Source organism: Leuciscus leuciscus (genome assembly GCF_965113295.1).
Source record: "Leuciscus leuciscus genome assembly, chromosome: 22".
Lineage (NCBI taxonomy): Eukaryota > Metazoa > Chordata > Actinopteri > Cypriniformes > Leuciscidae > Leuciscus > Leuciscus leuciscus.
Genome location: NC_138746.1, coordinates 27,894,597 through 27,912,393, shown reverse-complemented (window position 1 = coordinate 27,912,393; position 17,797 = coordinate 27,894,597).

Sequence of the window (17,797 nt, the reverse complement as noted above, 5' to 3'; positions counted from 1 at the left end):
ATTTAGGAATGTAAGGAGATGATTTAAGGCAAAGTAGTTGAATAATCATATATAAACAGTAACTAAAAATATGATTTAATGAATTATCACTTTCGACCAATAGGTGGCGCAGTTATGAAATTGATGTGGTGTGGTCAGAGTGAGGTGACAATGACACATATAAAGTTTGGTGTCAATAGCTGTCCCAATGTGAAGGCTGCATCCTCCGAAGGACGTATTTGAAGGCCGATTGGCCGCATTTGAAGGCCGATTGGCCGCATTTGAAGGCCGATTGCGTCACAGCGGCGCGACGAAGGATGTCCCAATTCAAAGGCTGCATCCTTGGAAGGTCGCATTTGAAGGCCGATTACCGACACTTGCTGCGTTCCAGTCCACTTTTAGACAAGCACTTGCGAACTTCCCTAAGCACTTCCCCTTGGGGGAATCCCCGCCGCCATTTTGAAGTGCGTTCCACTTCGTGAAGTGAACGAGGGAAGTTTAGTTGGACAGACCCTCGTTCCCTCGATTTTGACCGAGGGAGCGAGTCTACTTCATATGTACACTTCAGGCACCTATATGTCACACAATGCAGTACGATTGTGACGTCACCACAGATCTCGTATAATCACCACCACAACAAACAACTCTATGATATATTAATTCAATTTTTTTTTATTGAAAACAACCCAAACACCATATATACATTTGGATGATGCATTAAACAAATTCTTAAAGGGAAAACAAATGTAAATAATAAATCAACTACATAGCTGATTCCAAGTGATCAAGGGCTTAGGACGTTCCAATTCAGCCCATTGTAGTTTCCGCCAGTAGTGGGCATTCGCAATGACGTACATCCGAGTGAACGAGACGGAGGGAAGTTAGCAAGTTAAGGGCATGACAATTTTGGACTGGAACGCAGCCTAGGTCCCAATCATAGACTGTAAAAAAATAGGTCCCAATTCAGTTCTGCATCCTCCGAAGGCCGTATTTGAAGGCCGGTTGCGTCATCGCGACGCGACGAAGGCTACCCTGATTCAAAAGCGACGCCAAATGCGCCCTTCGTTTCCTCGTGAAAGGAAGGATACATAAATGGACACTTAGCGGCCGATCCTACCCTATTCTACCCAATAAGTCATTGCGCGCCGTTGACGACAGCATTTATTTATTTATTTTTAAAGGCGGTCGAGACTGGAGTTCGGTGGTGGACAGCAAATTTAAATGTAAGTATTATTGTGACACTGTCACACATGACACATGTTTTAACCACTCTATGTATTATAATGATTTTATGTATATTAGAGTTTTAATAGGTTTACATGTTGTCTTAGTCATTTTAGTCCATTTTATTCCTCTTATTAGTTTTTATGTGTGTATGTCTTTAAATGATTATGGTCTGCCTGTCATGTGAGCAATCACATGACAGGAAACAGGAAATAGCCAGCATAAAAGAAGCAGCATGGCAAACAAACAAGGTCTCTGTCAAGAGGACCAAAGCTGGATCGAGGAGTTGCTTTTAAGGACTTACCATTCCAGCAAACCACATCACTTTCATTGGATTATCACTACAGTTGGATTGTATATACACCGGTGGACACTTACACATTGGGACTTACAGCACGCAAGGACTCTTAAGGACTGTTTTAGGGTATGGAACCAATGGACTATGCTTTTAACAGCCTAATGATGCGTTCACACCGGACGCGAATAGCGCGTCAAATTCGCTCCTGCCGCGTCTAGTTTGACGCTTGACCACTTTGTGTTAATTCGCGTGTCTAAACAAAAGTTTGAAGCGAAATTTACGCGCGTCAGAGGTGAAAGTTTTGGCGGCCATCTTTTTTAGATGTTTATCGAGCATTAGCGTTAGCATTAATCGAGAGAGTCATCGCTCGTATATGCTCTGGAGAGCAGAAACAGCTGCGTAGGGGACATCGTCGCTGTACTCGGGTCCACCAGACCCTCCAGAGGGTTTCAGGAGTTTCACAATTTGCTCCAGGAGCTAGGTTTGGTGGACCTAACGGTGAGGACGCTGACGAGGACAGCGTAGGCCGTGAGGCCTCGGCCTCGAGTGGTCGCTGCCTGACGAGCCCGCGCTCTACAGCCCGGCGCGAGGTTCACCCTCGCCCGCACCCACCTAATCTGTCATTTATTTTTGTTTTGATAATAAATGGAGTCAGCCTCCAAAAGTGAAACCTGTCCTGTGATTTTTGTTTTTATACACTAAATTGTGTTTGTTGTCTTTACATTAGAATAATAATGTTTCATATAATCTAGAATAGATATGGAATAAATAGCATTCAATACAAAATGAGTATCTCTCATATATTGAAATCGAGTTTTTATGTGAAAGATTTGCTTTGTTGTGCATTTTAGTCATATTACAAAATAATTTATTGAGGCCAAACATAAAATAACATTATACACTGTCACTTTACCACGTGACAGCAGCAAGCAGGCTCCTGATTGGTTAACGCGGCGCGAATTGACGCAGAAGTTCAGATTTTTCAACTCGGGCGGCAGACGCGAATTCGCATCAAACCCGTGAATGCACAAATAGCACTAATAAAATAATTCGCGCGCAACGCGCTTAACGCGGCAGACGCTCAATTTGCGCTATTCGCGCGAACTTGACGCGCGAATGAGGCGTATTCGCGTCTACCGCGCCGCGCTCTACGCCTCATTCGCGCCGCAGGAATTTTTTACGCGCGTAACGCGTCTTTGCATTGACTTAAGCCGCTTGTCCACCAGCGTCTCGATTTCTGACGCGACGCCAAAGCCCATTCATTTCCAATGGAACTACGTCAGGCAGCAAAAACGCCCCCGCAAAGCATGATGGGTCGCGTCGCGTCGATTTGGTCAACAGCGGCGCTGCAAAAAAGTATCTCGGTGGATACTTTATGCAAATGAGAGCGTCAAAACGCGGGGCAGCAGCCAATGGAAACTCGGCGGCGAGAATTTGTGTATGGCTGTTGCTATGGTTTCATATTTTTTTTTACATTTTTCCCGGCGCGAAAAGCAGCGAAAACGTCACTGGCGTCGCGTCGGAACAAAAATTGATCGGACGCTGGTGGACAAGCGGCTTTAACAATGAAATCACTCGCGCCTGACGCGCTATTCGCGTCCGGTGTGAACGCACCATCAGGCTTCTTTGTTGTATTGTGTTGTTTTAAGTCCTGGTAGAAATTGTAAATACACTTCATTTATTCACTTTATTTCTGTTGTCGTCTCATCTTTTAAAACACTTGAAAAAACTCACACAGTTTAATCTGACCCCATTTTTAGCTCATGTAACTCTACCGATAAGGCCGATTGTTACATTATGTTTTCATTTACTTAAACAGCTAGCGAAACCGAGTTAAAGTTATTATAAACTTCATCTTAACTCATTCGTCACAATTGCGTGGCTTCATTTGACAGGTAGTTTGAGGCAAAACTTGTGCTAATTTTAGTTTAACGACCTATTTGTAATTTTGCACTAGTCTATCTCACTTGTGTATTATAAGAAATATCACTCACCCTATAAAGCCCACAACAATAAGAAAAGCAGTAGATAAGGCAATGAGGTTTCACTTTTATTTGTTTTTGTAGTGCTGTCATGAAAGCTATGTGGTTTTAACCAAATTTGAGTATATAGAAATATGATTTCTTAAGTATTTTGTATGCATGTCTTGATGTGTCATATTTTGCAGTGTTAACAATGCACTTAAGATTGCACCCGTGTTAAGCTTTTTTAGAGCAATTCAGGAGATTAAAAAAATACAAAGTAAGAAAGTTAATACACACGTCTTTGCTGAAATGTATTGTGCTGTTGTTGTTAACAAGCCATGGTTCATTTGCTCTGCCCTTAGGATTGCAAGTGTCCTGGGACAGGTGAGGGTGTGAGTGGGAAACCCACTGCTGAAACTTGGCCCTGGTTTGTCCTCATGGCCCAGTTCAGCAGTGGGTGCCCACGGTGAGGAGGAGCCAGCACCAGCAGCACCAGCACCAAGGCAGAGGTGAAGAGAGCAGGGAGAGGATGGACAGGCTGTTTTCTCTTCTTGAGAAAATGATTGAAAAATTTTTTTTTTTTTATTCTACATATTCTTGTTTAACTTTTTTCACTTTTATTTTTTAAAAGGAAAGAAAAAATCTGTACATTATTTTTATGCAACTTTAAATGTGTAAATAAAAGAGAATGAATTGTTCTGGACATTGCTTTTTTTTTTTGACAGTCATAATTTCTACATGAAACAAACTCTTGTATACCTTTTTTTTTTTTCAAATAAAATTGGTAAATGAAAATCATTTGTTCCACGGGCTACATTAAAGTACTTTTTCCAACTATTAACAACATACGTTAAACATATCAAAATCAACAAACATTTACAGTACATAAAATAAGAAAAAAATGATGTAGACTTTTATTCAGCTGAGCAGGGAGACCCTGGAGCTGCTGGACTGGAATGGGCTGCCCCTGGTAAGGCCTCTCTGCTGGTGGGACATCATCTGGGACGCTCTCCAGAGTGTTTGAGTGCATATTTCCACTATCCACTAAGTTTTCTACCAACAGGTTTGCAGGGCTGACTCAATCGATGGCTGCCATGTCACTGAGTTTTTTTTTTTAACAGCTGTCCTCTCGCACCGTTGAGGAGCGGTGATCAGAAACACCTGGTTGCGCAATTAGGAAATCATATGAAGGCTACATGGTGCGTCCTTCGGAGGACGCATAGGCTGCATCCTTGAAGTCTTCAGTCCTTCGAAGGATGCAGCCTTCACATTGGGACACAGCTATCATGTCAAGGCATTGCAGTAAAGCCTGTATATTCATTTTGGCATCATGCCTCAACTTTGTTGCTGCGGTATACGGAAACGGTTTCGTCTATTTACACGAAATCCATAACTTTTTGTTGGCACGGTCAAGAGATGATAGGATTCGATTTTGGTGAAAATTGGACAAATGGTCTAGGAGTTAAAAAAAAGTAGGTTTTAAAAGAAAATAAAGATGGCGGACAGGAAATGTGGCTGACTATGGCAAAATTGGTATCTATGTTTTCGGCATAAGCCAGGGAATCTATTAAGACCATTGTCATTAGGCAAATTTATTAAAAAGTTATTTGCAGTTTTGGAAATGTTGTTATAACTTTTTGACCACAAGGTGGCGCTGCCCCCAAACTTTTTGAGTACCTTCAAGGCATGGTGCTGATGACTCATACCGAGTTTCGTGCTAATGCGTTCATAAAGTATAGCATTTTATATTACAATTCTGTATTGAAGTCAATGGTAATTTCATGTTTTGTTCTATAGCGCCAACAAGAGGCACAATCGTACAATGTTTTGTATGTGTCCTCTGTGTGTCAAATTTGGTGAAAATATCTCATTTTGTTTTGGAGTTATAGACATTTATATGTATAAACACATAAAAAATGACCCACAACTGATTTTGTTTGCATTTTCTTGCCACTTGTAAGACTGAAAATATTGGTTGAGGCCTGATTTATGGGACAAAAGGGCCCTGCTGGCTGATTAACATTTGACCTCCCCCAATACAGCCTTTCTTCCTCTCAGAAACTAGGAACTCACACAAGAACATGGTTTAATGTGAATATTCAACATTGACTGTTATGTTTTTGGAGTCATTTGAAATGTCTCAAAGTGAGTGGTACAGATATCTCATATCCAGATAGATAAAATAAAAGGAAATAAGGTTTATAGAAGTTCATAGAAAACTGGTTTAGAGATAAGGCAACCCCCCTTCTGTGGGATAGAAGCCATTTGAGGGTGGCCTTCCCCATCCCCCTTGTCACCTGCTCAGAGGATAAAGGAAGGTGTTCTGACTCTCTCTGTCTCTTCTTCTTGGCTGGACGTGGAATTGGATAGGTGATTTTGCTCTCTCTCTCTCTCTCCCTCTCTCTTTCTCTCTCTCTCTCTCTCTCTCTCAGGTCAAGCTGGGTAAGACTATTTGATGTAACCAATGTATAACCATGTTTTAGATATTTGAATTGATTGTGGAATTGATCTCTGATATCTGAAATATTAAATTGTTACATATGATTATTATAACTGATTTTGACATTGTTCATTTAATGGTTAAAGGAATAGTCAAACATTCGTTCACTTTTAGTGAGGCGGATTATTAAAACCTTTCATTTATGGAGTCAGATGAATTAACGAGTGAGTACATGATTAATGTATTGCAAATTTAACCAACCAATACTTTGCATGAGTGAGGACAGAACGCGTGATAACCTTCCCCGTGTATTGGCGAACCGGAGATTGGGCCAAATATAGCGGGCCTTACACCACTTACTATCAATATTTTGACATTTGGGCATTAACATAGGCTATAGCCAACGACCTATGTTTCCAAACTTCCTACGGTGGTTTCGTCTTGATCGGTCTAATGGTTTCGAAGATATTGGCAAATGTTTTTTAAGCGCTAAATCACAACGCTACACACACGTAAGGCGAAACCTAGCATGTTTGGTATCGTTGGACTCGGCAAGGATTCAGGAATCTAAGGAGATGACTCCCGTCGAAAAACCCAGCAAGTAGCATCAGGTCATGTTTGTGATGACATAACGTTTGCAAACGCTAGGCAACGTAAAATTAGTTTGTGCCGTATTTGAGAACGGATTGACGAATTAACTTGAATTCTATAACTTTTTGTCGGCATTATCTGAATATGATCTGGTTCAATTTTCATGGAAATCGGAGCAACCGTCTGGGACGAGTTCGAAAAAGTACTTTTATAAAAAAAAAAAAATTGCTGAAATTTTTTCATGCCGTTTTTGTTTCTAGTCTTTACGGTTCAAAAGTTATTAGGCCTAGCTTAAACATGAGTGAAATTTTGGACAGTTGGTGGCGCTAAAGGGATTGAGTTAGAGACTCCAAATTTGCTATGGTGACTGTTTAGACTGTCCTCTTATCAGTGTGGCAAATTTCATAACTTTCCCGCAAGCTGTTCTATGGGCTGCCATAGACTTCCTTATGGAAGAAGAAATGGAATAATAAGAAGAAGAAGAACGCCAACGATTTCAAGAGGTGCCTACCTACTCACTTTCAGTGCTTTGCCCCTAATAAGAACAGGAACGAATACAATAGGTGCCTATGCACCTTCGGTGCTTGGTTTGAATGAATTACTCACTCATAAAGACAGTAACTTGCCACCACCTACTGGCCGTTTTACTTTCATATTTAATCTATAACATGGAAGGGCAATGTCGGTCCTGGGTGCAGAGTTTAGCTTGTCCAACCCCTATCAAACACACCTGAACCAGCTAATCATCATCTTTAGGATTATTAGGACTACAGGTTTTTATCGGAGTTGATGCTAAACTCTGCAGGACAGCGGCACTCTAGTCAAGTCAAGTCAAGTCACCTTTATTTATATAGCGCTTTTTACAATACAGATTGTATCTAGTGATGGCCAAATGAAGCGTTTCGAAGCATTATTGCTTTCTGATACAATTGTGTCGAAAATGGTTCATTACTCGAAGCTTCATTCAGATAGAAATTGCAGCACCATCTCCCGGTGAAGTAAATGTAATGCAACAAAGCTGACAACCATAAAATGCAAGTAGGCTTATATGTTAACGCCCCGTTTATTACGTGTTTACCGAGGCGATCAAAGCTGAAACAGTGTTAGTGCTGTGAAACTCATTAATGTAGGTGAATTTTACAGATACTGATGAATTTCATGTGTTCACCTTGATAATAAAACATTAAGCATGATGTGTGTGTGTAATTAGTTCTTTAGACAAGGACAGAAGATCAGACCAGCTTAAAAAAAGTTGGAAACCATCACAGAAATTCTAATGGTTTCTATTAAAATACCAATAGGAACCATTGGCTTTTACCATTTAAACCACTACAGAATTCTTTTTTGTAGTGTGTTTGGGACATATTCCATTAGGATTTAATGCCCCCACCAATAGAACCCAACACATATCAGTAGAGACCCCACAGAGACCACTATAATTCCCATTACAACCAATAAAATTCCCATGAAAACCATTAAATCCAATAGAATTTCTGTAATGGTTTCTATAGTTTTTTTTAGCAGGGCAGTATCATGTGTGAAAGCTTTATCTTGTTTAGCTGTGGGAAGCAGAACTCTATAACTTGTTAACTGGTGGGACTGATATTTTTGTATGTTGCTTGTGTAACTGGTTGTACTTGTATTATGTAGCAGAGGGTTCTCTTTCATCATCTCGTTTCGAGATCCACCTATGGGAAGGGCATCCTGTACCTGACCTCTGCAGAAGCATCCAATTGCACCAAGTCTGGCTAACAGACAGAAGCGCGCAGTCAATGCCAGGTAAGGCCACAGCCCCTTACCTAAGGCATATAGCTGTCAGGCGCGCTCCTCCCCCTCAGTTGACATTCGCTTCTCGCGATCTCTGCACTGACACAGTTCGGTTGGATTAACGTTACGCTGCTCACTTTCGAGTCTTCAGGAGGACATATCGCCAGATCAGCCTCCGCCAGACGTGAGTGACAGTCGTTTCTTCAGCCTATCCGCAGTGTTTTTTCCATCCGGAGCCGCCCGCGCTCTCGCTTTCCTTCACCTGCTCCTCCTTACATGGCTGCCCGCCACGGATTTTTCCGAGTTCTTCACCGCTGGCCCACCCATGGCTATGTGACCGTCTAAACCGCCGCTTCTCCGGGGAACAGCCTATCATGACGAGCCTCCCCGGCCGCGTGTGGTGCTCTCATCGCCGCTAAGGACCCTCTCGTTCTGCGCGGTCTGCTTGGGCTTAACACGCTCAAGAGCTTTGGAGAACCCGGAGATTTGCGGTCATTGTAATTGCTGCCCATGTAGCTTTTACTAAGCCGGCTTTTAGTTGCACAACCCAGCGCGCCGTGCTCTGCCTTTCTGACTCGGATGGGGGCACATGGTGATGATGACGCGCTACCGGGGGACTCCCGGAGCGCCACCTCTCTAAAATATTTGAGCTGACATCAGCCCAATTTGCATTCCCTGAAGAGTACATCTTCGCGGGAAAACCTCACTTTCGTTGACGAACCGGCCGGTTCCGGCGACGGGAATGACGCGGTCCTTTTAGCGTTCCCTAGGCTAGTGCTCACGCGGCTTTGCCTCAGTCCATCCTCCTGGAAGTTTGTGAGCGAGCGGCCGTTCGTCTCAACATTGTGTGGCCAGCTCCACAGAGCGCCACCGACCAGGAAATAGTAATATTTACGACGGGTAAGCGCTGGGACCACCGCCCAGTCTGAGGAAACAACTCTTAAAACCGTTTTTTCCAGCGTTCGCGAAGCTCATAAGCACGGCTGGAGCGTCCCGCTAGACTGTTAACACGGTCTCACGGGCCTTGATGTGTTACGATTACGGGTTGAGGCTTTCAATTTATGCCTTCCTAGGAAGGCGGCCCCGAACGCAAGCAGCCTGCCTGTTGTTCGACCGTTGGGAGTATCGAGCCCGCGTTCACGGGCCACGAGCCCTCCGGATTCTTTCCCGGTCCCGGAATCCCTGTCCAAAAGACACAGGGTCTCCCGCGGACGGTCGGTTAATCCCGTCTCGTGGCTGCCCAGCCCGTCTGTTTAGTGGACGTTGTGTGTGGAAGGCTTCGGCCCCTGTGTTCCCCAACACAAAACACACACATAACTATAACACTTTTAAACAAACAAATTAAATAAATCCGTTACAGAGAGAGTATCTCTCTCCGCGGATATAATTTTTCTGCCTGCACTTGAGACTGCCCAGTTCATGTGTTCAGGAGATGTGTGTTTTCCCCCCACTTTCAGGGGGCAACTTGTGAGGGAAAGTTTAGCACAGTGGACATCACACTATGTTCCCCTCACTCTGTCAATAAAGGCTTCGGCCCCAGTGTTTGCTCAACACAAAACACACAAAGTTACGAATCGAATGAATTTGTTTTGGAGAGAAGACCTCTCTCCGCAGAGAAAACTTCTCATTGCAGAGAGAGGAAATCCCTCCGAACCCCTGCATGTCGCCTCTAGTGTGCCCACTAGATGGCGCCTTTGCATCACAAATGAACCAGCTGGGCCCATACAGCCCCGCTCCGGCCCGAGCGGGGGCGCTCGCGAGTCACGAAGCAGCTTGGCAAGCCGTTTCAGCGCCCGAGTGGGTTTTGCGTACCGTAACCCAGGGTTACAGGCTGCAGTTTGAGATAAAACCTCCGCTTTTCAATGGCGTTCTCTCTTCTCACACAGAAGAAAACGCCTCACACATTCTGAAAGAGGAAATTTCCTCCCTCCTAAACAAGGGAGCAATTCAGATGGTGCCACCCAATCTGATAAACCATGGTTTTTATTCCTGGTATTTTCATGTTCCAAAAGGCGTGGCGCCCCCCGCCCTATATTGGACCTTCGAGTGTTGAACAAACACTTGAGGAAATACAATTTCAGAATGTGACACAAGGCTCTCTCGCCCGTGCCATAAAGCAGAACGACTGGTTCACATCAGTCGATCTGAAAGATGCTTTCTTTCACATAAGCATCTACCCTCCACACAGGAAATATCTTCATTTCGCCTACCAAGGCATTTGTTTTACGAATTCACAGTTCTTCCGTTCGGGCGCAATTTGAGTCCCCGAACTTTCTGTCTGTGTGCGGAGGCGGGCGTGGCGCCCCTGAGACTATCAGGGCTGAGAATTCTGACTTACATAGACGATTGGCTCATCATAGCCAAATCGAAGGAGAAGGTGTCGCTGGACACCGGCCGGGTGCTCCCAGTCAGAATGTCATTTTCCTGGGCTTGGAATTGAACTCAGTCTCCATGCGAGCGCGTCTCTCTCAAGAGCGCGTTCGCTCGCTGATGGACTGTCTGTCTCAGTTCAGAGAAGGGGCGAGAGTACAATATCGCACATGCCTCAGGCTGCAGGGTCTCATGGCTTCATCTATCCAAGTTGTGCCGTTGGGTCTCCTGAGAATGAGAGCGTTCACGAAATGGGTTTTGTCACTACATTTCAGCCCGATTCACGATCTCTGCCTGCTCGGCGGCCCTGCGCCATTGGGAGAGCGAGGAACTTTTACGCACGGGGAACCCCCCTCTGGACGGTTACAATGCAGAAAGTTTTGACGACAGATGCGTCCTTAACAGGCTGGGGAACCACCCAGGAAGGCAGAACGGTGAACGGTCTGTGGCTGAGCACACTACGTTCAGCGCACATTAACTATTTAGAGGTTTTACCATTTGGAAAGCTCTGAATAATTTTCTGCCTCGCCTGCAGGGACATCCCGTTCTAGTACGGTGCGATAATACCACGGCAGTGGCTTATATCAACCGTCAGGGCGGCATGCGCTCGTCGAAACTCCACGCTCTAGCTTACAGGCTTTTGGTGTGGAGCAGACGGGTTTTTCTGTCATTACACGTGACTCATGTTCCGGGCATTCTGAACAGAGGCGCGGATCTGCTATCGAGGGGAAACCCAATCTACGGGGATTGGCATCTTCACCCGCAGATAGTGGAGATGTTATGGATGAGATTCGGACAGGCAGCCGTAGATCTTTTCGCCTCGCGCAAAAACCACCATTGTCCCATGTTCTTCTCGCTGAAGGACGTGGACGCGCCCCTCGGGGCAGACGCACTGGCCCACCCATGGCCCAAAGTGCTGCTGTATGCTTTTCCTCCCCTGTGCCTGATAATTTCACACTGGCCAGGGTGAGAGAGCACGGCCTGTCTCTCATTCTGATAGCACCCAGGTGGCCCAAAGCCCCGTGGCTGGCAGAGATAATCCCTCTGTTATACGCCGAGCCATGGCGCCTCCCCCCTCGCACGGACATACTGTCCCAAGCCAACGGGGAGATTTACCACCCCCACCCGGACAGGGTGGCTCTCTGGGCCTGGCCCGTGAGAGGACGAACCTAAATGCACTGGGGCTCCCGCCGCGTGTAATTGCCACTAATCAGAATGCCAGGGCCGTTTCCATGCGATCCCTATATGGCTGTAAGTGGCAAGTGTTCGAAGGGTGGTGTGATGGGCGTGGTCTCACATCTTATCAGTGCTCGGTGCCTGATATTTTGTGTTTCCTGCAAGACCTCATGGAAAGAGGCAGGTCCTTTTCCACCATTAAGGTCTACCTGACTGCGATTTCAGCCTGTCATGTGGGTTTTGAGGGCTCCACCGTCAGGCAGCACCCTCTAACCCGCAGTTTTATGAAGGGTGCACGCCGCTCTTTGCCGGTCATCAGGAGATCTGTTCCAGAGTGGGACCTCTCCATGGTGCTGGAAGCGCGGTCTCTGTATCCTTTTGAGCCTCTGGGGAGTATTTCCCTTAAGCTGCTGTCCCTCAAGACAGCTTTGCTCTCGGCCTTGGCATCTGTGAGCTACATGCACTCTCGGTTCACCCCTCGTGGGCCAAATTCTCCCTAAGTGGAGATAAGGTTTCCCTTAAGCCTAACCCGGCCTTCATGCCGAAATGCTTCCCTGCGTTCACTTCGGAGGTTTTGGAGCTATCCGCTTTTCACCCTCCACCCTTTGCCTCCCCGGAGGATCAGTGGCTGAAGTTCTGTGTCCCGTCCGTGCTCTGCAAGCATATATGACCAGTAGCAGTGCTTTCCGCAAGAGCGACCAGCTCTTTGTTTCAAGGGCTCCCCCGCACAAGGGGAGTCCCATTTCAAAGCAAAGGCCTCTCACATTGGCTTGTGGACGCTATACTATGGCTTATGAAGCAAAGGGAGTGCAGCCCCCAGGGGGCATCAGAGCTCATTCCACAAGGGGCTTAGCCGCCTCTTGGGCTTTGTTCAGGGGAGTGCCACTGCAGGACATCTGCTCCGCGGCCAGCTGGGCCTCTCCTCATACCTTTGAGCGTTACTACCGGTTGGATGTCACCAGAACCTCGGTGGCACACTCGGTCCTAGGGGTAGGGTCCTCTTAGCCCTTTCCCACAGCCCCGTTGGGTTTAACCAACGAGGAGTGAATGGGCCGGCTGGCCGTGTTCATTCCTGTCACCAAGCATTCGCATTCCTTCTTGGGTTTAGCTATGTGCATTGGTGGTGCGGGGGCCATTATCATGTATGTGTCTCATGCATGTTTCATGCCCTGCTTGCCCACAGCAGTTTAGCGTGGCGTCACCGTCAGGGTCATGTTTGTGGGACGTGTCAGGCACCGCCTCTCTGAGGTGACCGTCCTTCTCTGGCCTTCAGAACCTCACTGTGAGTGTATTGGGCAATCGGGGAGCTGTCCATGTCTCTCCCATAGGTGGATCTCGAAACGAGATGATGAAAGAGAACAATAAGTTACTGTCGTAACCCCGGTTCTCTGAAACATCGAGTGGAGAGATCCACCAGCTTTTCCCCGCTTGCAGCACGAGAAGCGAATATACTTACTGAGGGGGAGAGCGCGCCTGACAGCTATATGCCTTAGGTAAGGGGGTGTGGCCTTACCTGGCATTGGCTACGCGCTTCTGTCTGTTAGCCAGACTTGGTGCAATTGGATGCTTCTGCAGAGGTAAGGTACAGGATGCCCTTCCCATAGGTGGATCTCTCCACTCGATGTTTCAGAGAACCGGGGTTACGACAGTAACCTATTGTTTTTGAAGTTTCTGTCTTTGATGCATGTTTTTATGTAACAATGTTCATATGTTCTCTAATTAAAAAAAAAAGAAAAGAAAAGAAATACAGCCACCAGGTTTCAAACCTGTCAACACTGGATTGGGCTGTCAAAGCAGTCAGGTGGTTCACTACAGGAGTGAACCAGTGTGTTTGCTTCAGAAGTCATTTTCACGTGACGGACACACAAGCTCCGAAGCAGTGGTTCATTGCAAGGACCGTTTGAGTTTGAAGCAAGCTTCGGAGCGTCGGTGTCAGACGTAACATCACTAATTGTATCAAAGCAGCTCCACATTGATAACATGAAAATAATACAACATGAGCAGTGCGTACAGTGAGCGGAAGCAGAACACGCGCGTTTTGCTTCCACACTGGCAGCGTTTGACATGCGAAACTGAACCGCGGCGTATGTAGCTACAGACAGAGTAACCTACTCTATAATGGGTAAGTTGGCATTGCTTTATTTCGTTTTCAAATATATTTAAGAGAAAAGACTTGTCAAGAAGCTTATTTTATTAATTAATTATATATTATAGCGTAACTTTTGGTTCATCTTTGTTTTTGTTGACTTTGTTTACCGTGTAGTGCGAGTTGTTGATAGAAGGAAGGCCATTGCGCTGTATTTGCTATTAAGAAGACTACGGAAAAGACGCAGACTTTGGGTTCACTCCATGAACCGACGAAGGAGAGTATGGTGCATATTACCATCTTGTCGCTGAACTCCGCCTTGACCGTGACCGCCACCTAAACTACTTCAGGATGAATGCAGAGCAAATGGATCACATTCTTTCCCTGATTGGAGGCCAACTAACAAGGCAAACAACAAACTACAGGCAGTCTATTGAACCCAAGCAGCGACTTGAAGTTACACTGAGGTAAATATTAGGCCATTGTATGTATTTTTAAATATTAATGAATAAATGTATTTTGCTTCAATTAAGTTAAAATATGTATTGCACTAGTTTCATGCCTCAAATAAATGACTTGGGTAAATCAACTAAAAAAGGTTTATTAAGTATATTGAACCAATATCTCAACAAAGTCATGCATAAAATTATTATGAACATAGGCTACATGCTTAACAACATGAACAATACAAAAAATAATAATTGAAACTGCTAAACTATTTACAACAAATGGTTGGATTAAGTAAAAAAAATAAAATTTTGGAATGCTAAACTGTAGTACTACAGTCGATGGTAAGTGCTGGAATGTTGTTCAGGCATGGTGGACATTGGCGGAGGAGTGACTTGGTGGGGGTGATGGTGGGTTTGTTCCTCATGGTAGGTGGGTGTGGGGTGAATAGGCTGAAATCCAGATTGTGGGTGCTGCCTTCCTCTGCTAGGGAACATTGTGTGTGATGCTGTCGCTTGTTGCCTCTGAACCTCATCTTCTAACTCCAGATCAGCCAGGTAGGTCATTATGTGTATTTGTGCCCTGGAACGGTTTCTGGGAAGCAACCGATTCAGTTTCGGAATTAAACTGAGGGCAAAATAATACATTTCATCCTCCTGTGTGGGGACATTTGGTGGTACAGGTGTAGTGGGTTGTGTTATTATGTCCAATAACTGTTGCTCTGTTGTATTTGGGGAAACCGTTCTTCTCCGCTTCTGTCTGTATTGTTGAAGGGTGGGGGTAGGGGTGTCAGCTCTGTGAGTTGTTATTTGTGGTGTGGAGGTGCTAGGCAGTGGTGTGGGGGTAACCGATCTTTCATCTGCCAGTAAGGGTGCTGCAGGCCTCTGTATGGCAGGAAGGGGACTGAAAGGTGTAGTGAGTTCTGAAAATTCTGGCTCCACTTACTCCTCTGCAACGGTCATGTCCAGAGGTTCCAGCTCACTCTGCAAAGTGTGTCTGGAACTGCAATTAAATTAATTAATATATTATATAAATATATGGCCCAACACACAAGTATTGTAATGCCATACATCATTGTGGGTGATTCTGCATTCCCACTAAAAACATATTTGATGAGACCTTTTCCAGGGAACAGAATCCCACGATGGAGACAAATGTTCAATTACAGACTGTCACGGGCAAGGATGGTGGTGGAATGTGCTTTTGGCATTCTGTCATCCAGGTGGAGGTACCCCATACAAGGATTAATGTGAAGCCAGAGAATGCAGACTCTATAGTCACGGCAGCCTGCATCCTTCACAACTACCTGACAAACCCATCAGAAAATCAGAGGTGGGTGGAAGAGGCAGAAGAAAGGGGGGAAGTCCTACCACCTGTTAGAAACATGGGTGGAAATAGGGAATGCAGAGAAGCTTACGATGTGCGTGAAAAGCTTTGCACATTTTTCTGCTCAATTGAGGGTAGAGTGTCCTGGCAATACAACATGGTCTAGGGTTTAAGACAAAAAATTCATCACTGTAAAAATTCTAGATATTGAAAAAGTTAATAGCCTAACTTACTGCTCAACTTGAAAACTGCAGTTACTTGCATTAACATCTGCTTCTCTTGTTTATGTGTGCTTACTGTGTGCAAATTGTAAATAAATGCTTCATTTAATAAATTTGTTGTTTCTTGGAGAAAGTTTTTTTCATTTAAACTTGTCAAAAAAACTTAAAAACTTACCATCTGCACCAAGAGCCACTGCAACTTCCTCCCATGCCTTTTCCTTTGCCTGTGAGTCTTTATAAAGTATGTTTCTTGGATCATAAATAATTGAACGTTTCTCAACCTCCACAATGAGACGAGTGTCGTCCATTGTTATATTTTCAGGTGCACTCGACCACACCTGTGACACCATGTGCTTTTATTTGATTGTCAGCATGACATCAGCATTGCATCCTTATGGCAATGTGTATATATGTATACGTGTATATATGTGTGTGTATATATATATATACACACACATATATATATATATATGTATATGTGTGTGTGTATATATGTATGTATGTGTGTGTGTGTGTGTGTATATACATAAATATATTAAATTAATCTGTAAACTGGCAGTATACATCGATTAAACTTGTTTTTGTAGTTTGGCCAACAATTTTGTTTTGGACATTTATTTTTAAATTGATGAAGGTAATGGATGACTGTTTAAAACACAAGAGATCTCATCAATGTGCTTTTTGGGTGAAACTGCTGCGTGTTTTGGCCATGAAAAATGCATGGTCACTTTAATTCAGCGTAAGCGGCGCGTTAAAAATAGACTGGGCGCTGAAACTATCGCGGCACTGCTGTTCCTGCTCTGCTCCTGCTACGCGCTGCCGCGCCGCTTCTGCGTGCGGTGTGAATGCACTCAATAACATGGACTCCGAAAGAAATACGCGCTGCTCACGCGCCGCTGACGCTTGCGGTGTGAAACCGGCGTTAGAGAGTAGCTTTTTTAGTACCCAAAATGTAATTTCTTCTCTTCTCACTTAACGGGATGTTCGCTGTCTAGGTAACGTAGGGGTACTCCCACTGCCAACACGCCAAGTTCAGTCAGGCAAATTAAGAAAGATCACGGCTTTAGTCAACATGTAGGCCTATTTTAAAATAAACTAAGTTAGTTAAAAATAAAACAAAATAATTTGTAATACCATACTGTAGCCACTAGATGTCTGTATAGCCCTGCACATAAATATATATTCAGGGCTGTGTGTTCCCAAGTTGTGGAAATGAGACATGGGGCCTATACCATGAAGCCGGTTTAGGTGGCTAGCCAGCTATGTTTCAGTTTAGTTTCCGCCAACCCTGGGTTTTAGGTACTATGAAAGTAGCTTGGCTTTAATCGGTGTTAGTCGCCATGGTATCTTACACTGCACGGCTAACCTGCTCCGGGGCAGGTTATGTTCTGGATTCAAGATCTCAGACTGAAGTTTGACCAATCAGCTGAGAGCAAAGAAACATGTAGGTGACGTAACTTATTCCCAATGTCTGGAGCACTTCGTAAAGAAAGAGTTTTTAGCATGACAAAATCCCCTTGCCTTTCCTGATAGTATTTGTATGAAAGATACAGATTTTCCGCGGAAGCAATGTCTTATCTTTGCGAACTTCTTGAGCCACACATAAATAATTTAACACGTCGAATTCATGCACTTACTGTACCACAAATATTGCGTTGCGTTTTTTTGCAAGTGGTACATACTTGCACGGTGACGCACAGAAGCTAGGGGAAAACACGGTTTGTCGAGCCATTCGCAAGGTGGTCCTCGCTCTGCATGAGTACATGAATAGTTTCATTAATAGTGTTCCCCGGACATTTATTGACCATGTCCATAAAAGAGGGCTTTTATAAAATTGCCGGTAAGATATATTGATAGGGTGACATCACATGAACACATTGTTTTTTTGTTTTTTTAAAGCAAATTTCA